The sequence below is a fragment of the Homalodisca vitripennis genome, chromosome 8 (assembly GCF_021130785.1).
Source record: "Homalodisca vitripennis isolate AUS2020 chromosome 8, UT_GWSS_2.1, whole genome shotgun sequence".
NCBI lineage: Eukaryota > Metazoa > Arthropoda > Insecta > Hemiptera > Cicadellidae > Homalodisca > Homalodisca vitripennis.
Window position 1 is genome coordinate 28269738 of NC_060214.1, and position 6231 is coordinate 28275968.

Genomic DNA, 6231 nt, shown 5'->3' on the forward strand with positions numbered 1-6231 from the left:
CAAACCCTGTACATGCGGCTGATAGCGACCTCAGTTCGGAACGGTTCTGATTTCTATTATCTTACGAATTAATGAGTCGTTTTATATCCGAATTAATGAGTCGTTTTATATCCGAACATATCTGCAAAACATAAAAATTATATCGAATTAATTATATTAATATTGAACTTTCTTTATAACTCCAAAGATACTTTACAAAATGTGAGATGGTGCACAACGAATAAAATGTCATAATCTTTTTGTGCTATTGGAATATATTCAAATTAATAGGACAAAAGCAACATATTATAATGTTGCTACATATTATAACATATTATGTACATACATGTTGCAACATATTATAAAACATGATATACATGTCTCTGTAAAATGTTTTCGCTCCCTGAAATTTGCTGAAATTGGCTATAGCTAGGCTTGCCATAATTTTTTTCACCGGCCGACCGGGACGCCTCTGTTCGAAATGCGGTGGGGGGGGGATAAATATGAAGTCAAATTAAATATATAAAAAAAAATTTTGTGTATAATTGTATGAATTTAATTTAATTTCTAAATAGTATAAAAGTGATTATATCTTATAACAATAAAAATACAGTTTGGGTTATAATTTTTACACGGTTTTCATTAAAAAAATTGAAACCATTAAACAATACAAGCTTACTTCAGGCTATGCCTTAAAAACATTGACAGCTATAAAATGTAAAAGCAAGGCTTATTTTTTATTCCATTCGTATTTTTCACTAGAGTAAATCAATTTATCAATTACTTAAATCAATTTATTTTTTCATAAAATTCAGTGCAGCTAACTGAAAATTTAACTTTGCATAACATTAAATTTCGAACTGTGGATTAATGCATTAATCCTCGATCATCACTCCAGGCAATGTTCATCATGAAGAAAACTCTTTCAACTGGAGCAGATGTTCCAGGAAGACAGTAAACATATTCAATTATAAGTCCAAGATTTTGGCACTGAAATATTCTGCTGTTTAAAAGAATGGAACAGCTACATCCATTTTTCTTCACTTGGTTTCTTCTCCATCTTCTTTTTTCCCATACTTCTACTTTTGATGCCCAAAATCTCATGGCAAGGACAAGCTCATCAAAAGGTTCGTCGTGTTTATCTTGAGTTTTCCGGTACTTTTATTAATTACTTCTGCAATTCTTTCAATGTTTTCCCATGAAATGCTGTTTTCATTGATCCAGACGAAATCTTAAGCTTCTCCAAAAGTATCTTCCCAAAGTGTAATGTAAGAAATAGACCTACTGTAAAATTCGTTAAAATCACTGGTCATTTGGTTACAGTCAACATTGCTTTTACCCTTAAGTGTTTTAAGGACCGTTTTTGCTCCATATGGGATGAAGTTAGACTCCTCCTTTATTTCTTGCAAATTTTCCTTCAACTTTTTTAAGGCATGTACAACATCAATAGCACTGGATTTGTTTTTCTCCATGGCTAAAATAGTGTTATTAAACAATGCTAGCTGACCATGTACAAACCATAGGAACAATACACCTCGCTCATCATCAAATAAGTTCTTTATCAGAGATGGATACATTTCCTGAGACAAGAAGTACTCTTTCAAAGCAGAAAAAACATTTGAATCATCCTTTCAATTGTTGGCATAAGGGAGAGAAATCTAGTATTTCCGTCTTGTATTAAATTTTGCTTTGTTCAATATCTGTAAATTCGCAGAATTCTTTTGAGTTGAGTAACCCTTACAGTGTAAATGTGAAAATAAATGTAGATTTTCACAACAAGGGCCTCGATTTCAATGGGAAGCCACATCTACAGCAGTCTGGACAGCGTTGTGGACGATATGAGCACCACAAACCAATACTACCATTTATTGACGTTCCAAGTTTATTCTTTATAAGAGCAAATACATTGTTTTTCCCTCTTCTCTTTACTCCATCAAAGTTTGTATTGCAGTTATCACCACAAAATCCTACAACTTTCTCTTCTAATTTGTTTCCTTTAAAAAACTGTCATCAGGTGATTCCAAAATATTCCAGCGGTTTCGCCTGGTACAGATTTAAAAGGTCTAATAGCTTGACTTGCACATCAGATTCCTGTTTAAAATAACGCACAACTATAGGAACAAGTGTAACTTTTTTTTTTAGTCTTTGTAGTCTTTTTTATAGTTGTGTAGTCGTGAACCTCTAGACTAAACTACAACTAGGCCTAGCTCAATTGTTTTAAACATTCGGCTCCTCTGACGTGACCGGGACAAGCAGGCAACCGGGGCGGGACACCGGGACAAGCTTGCAAAACCGGGACTGTCCCGGCCAAACCGGGACGTATGGCAAGTCTAGCTATAGCCATTTAAGCCTATATGTCCATCCAGCTATATGCCTAAACTACAAAATAAACCAGCTAAATGAAAATGTGGTTCCTGTTATTGTAACTCTAGTGGTTACTCTGTGGTTATTTAAAACTCTGGTATTTATACGTTTTAATCTGAAAGCAATTTCATCTTTACAGTACCCATTACAAAATCAATTTCTCCAACTTACCTTTGGAAGTTATTGTCCGTAGATTAACATTACATTTAATGAGAAACACTTCAAATTATTTAGTTTAAATATATATATATATATATATATATATATATATATATATATATATAGTTTATCATGATAAACTAGTTGATAAGTCAAGCCAGCGTTTCTACGCCAGGTGCAGGGTTGCAGTATTGGTTGACTCATATCTCTTTTCTGTGGCATGTCCTTTGATATCTTATCGTATTTTCTTTTGAGAACTTTAGTATTTGAAACACTTTGTTAAGTATTCATATTTTAATAACCTCAAATTATTACGATCAAGTTTTAACTTATAGCAATAGCAATAGATTTCTCTGTCTGTTTGTTGGATATATCGAGAATTAGAAATAAGCTATAAACTTGAAATTGTGCATGCAACTTCGACCAAGCCTGATAACTGCCATGTGTCGTCTGGCGTACGCGATTATAATGCTGATCTGATCTATAGTACATGGCAATTATCGAATAATTTCTAACCAATAGTAATGTAACCTACAAATTATATTTATTTGATTAAGGCAGTTGGAAAATTCAATGAACCAAATATAATGTTACGAAACAATTTTATTGGTTTACATTTTAATACAAAAGATGCAATTAAAAAACTCAGCTTAATTGTTGATTTTGTATTTTAGAGACCCTGAAGATCATTATTTAACTACTATGCTAAGAACACAAGTCTCGAATGTTTTGAAAAGTTTAAATGTTTTCAAGCATGAATGCTTACAATCACATTTGAGTAACTAAGAAAATTAAAAAAGTAGCTCTACAATTAAATTGAGAATTGACTTGTAAACAAACAAATTCTAAATTTTGCGAGTAGGGCTCTTTTTAATCCTCCTGGATGTTAAATCCACCCTCGAATGTTTTCTAGCTACGCCACTGAATGTAACGAAGTTATTTTGTTACATTAGACTTCCTTATGTCTTTTTGGTTCTTTCGATACTCCGTTGTATTGGTTTATTTGTATGTAGACAAGATTAATTAATTGCCTGTCATTAATTACGTTGTAAAATCAAGGTTTAATGAAATAAATTTAATTACGATGCATCCTGCAGCATCCAGCTTTGAAAATGTAATTTAAATATATGTATACTGTACTAAACTACGGAAAGGGGTTTGAAAATACAGTGATACATTTTAATAGGTTTGCCAGGTACTGAACTAAATTAAATTCAGAGGAGTACAGAGCGAGAACGCGCGGACTGCTCATTCCACAGGCTATCTGTAATTGGCAGGAGGGTCCCCTCCATCCCTACTCTTTCTCTCCGCCTACATTGATCGCCCCATTAAACATACGCGTGAGGAGCTCGTATGCTGGATAGGGTTCCATTTTGTTTCATTCACTCAGTTCATTTCAGTGAGCCCATAGTCGTCTGGTAGATTACGCGTTACTGTTTTTGTTACTTTTTTGTTCCTGAGTAAATATATGAAAAGTTGTTTTGTGCGAATGTTGTGTTAGTTTTTGTGATACTTTTTACTGTGGATGGTCAAGTAACCATGGCTGATCCACTGAACACTAGTTTTTAAATAAGAGAAATACTATCTGAACTTGAACGAAGTGATTGTGATGAACAAGAAAGTGATCATGATGAAATGTTTTTTGATCAACTCATTTGTTATCCATCAGGCATTGTCAAAAAATTTAAACCAATGACAAGAAGGGCATTTGCTAAAGAAATATGTGTTTAACTAACAACTCCGCACATTCAGAGAAGACAAAAACTGCCAAATTTATCAAGGAATCTCAAACGCAACATTGAAGATGTCGTTTGCCCATCAACATCTGAGGCTAAAAATGTTATTGAAGAAGCAGGAACAAGGAAGATTTGTGCAGTTTGCCCAGCGAAAAAAAGAATGACTTGATTCTAGTGCACAAAATGTTATAAGCATATTTGCTTGGAGCACCGAGGAATGCTGTGTGTAAAGTGTTCTAATAAAGACTGAAATCAACAAAAATCAGGAAACATGACCTCTAAGATGTAAATAATGTCGTTTGTAAATAAATTTAATTTTTATGAATTTGTATTCATTTTTCCCTTAAGTAGCTATGCGTTACCATTTATGTGTGGCAAATAGGCGTTACTATTCTAGGGTTAAATACACAAGTTCAGAACTTAATTTGATACAGATCTATGACTTCTATTCACTCTCATTAGATACGACGCATTTGACCACAAACCTTCGTGCCAATGCCAATTAATTACAAAGGGGGAAAGGTCAATTTTCTATCGGTGCCAACAATGAAAACTTAACAGCACAACGCATGGACGAGCTCCTCACGCAGCAGTAAAATGGGGTGATCGCAAACGACGAGCTCCTCATGCAGCAGAGAAATAGGGTGATCAAGACAGGCGGAGAGAAAGAGTGGGGGCAGAGCCGAGCAGTACCGATAAACCCCGAAAATTCGTCGACTGGTCAGAGCCAAGCAGTGCTGACAAACCCTGAAAATGCGGCTGATAGCGACCTCAGTTCGGAACGGTTCTGATTTCTATTATCTTACGAATTAATGAGTCGTTTTATATCCGAACATATCTGCAAAACATAGAAATTATATCGAATTAATTATATTAATATTGAACTTTCTTTATAACTCCAAAGACACTTTACAAAATGTGAGATCGTGCACAAGGAATAAAATGTCATAATTTCATCATATTTTTGCAAATAGGCTTAAAACGACGGTAAATATGGGTTTTTGTACTATTGGAATATATTCAAATTATTAGGGCAAAATCAGCATATTATAATGTAGAGTCATTAATTGGTAGTAAATAAATTAATAATTACGCTACAAAATCTGTAATAAGAGTTATGTACCAGCTGTAATAAACTAAGGGGATTAAAAAAGAAACTTGCGAGTAAATATTCCAACAAAAACATAATTATAGAAATATGACAAAATCAATGACAACTACCTGACTTAAATACCTAACATAGCACGTGACATCATTAATAAATACAAAATTTTCCTAATTATATTATATTACAGTAACTGACAAATTCAGTTTAAGATCATATTATATGAGAATGCAATGAACCAAATATAATGTTACAAAACCATTTTTATTGGTTTACATTATAATACAAAATATGCAATTAAAAAACTCAACTTAATTTTTGATTTTGCATTTTGGAGACCCTGAAGATCATTATTTAACTACTATGCTATGCGAATGTAACGAGGTTACTTTGTTACATTAGACTTCCTTATGTCTTTTTGGTTCTTTCGATACTCCGTTGTATTGGTTTATTTGTATGTAGACAAGATTAATTAATTGCCTGTCATTAATTACGTTGTAAAATCAAGATTTAATGAAATAAATTTAATTGCGCTGCATCCTGCAGCATCCAGCTTTGAAAATGTATATATGTATGTTGTACCAAATTACTGAAAGGTGTTTAATTCAGAGTAGAAGCTAAAAACACAGTGGTACATTTTAAGAGGATGTATGCTGTACTAAACTACGGAAAGGGGTTTGAAAATACAGTGATACATTTTAATAGGTTTGCCACGTACTGAACTAAATTAAAGCCAGAGGAATACGGAGCGAGAACGCGCGGACTGCTCAGTCCACTATTCCAATAAACGGGATATCTGTTGTTGGGAGGTGGGGCCCCTCCATCCCCACTCTTTCTCTCCGCCTGTCTTGATCACCCCATTTCTCTGCTGCATGAGGAGCTCGTTTA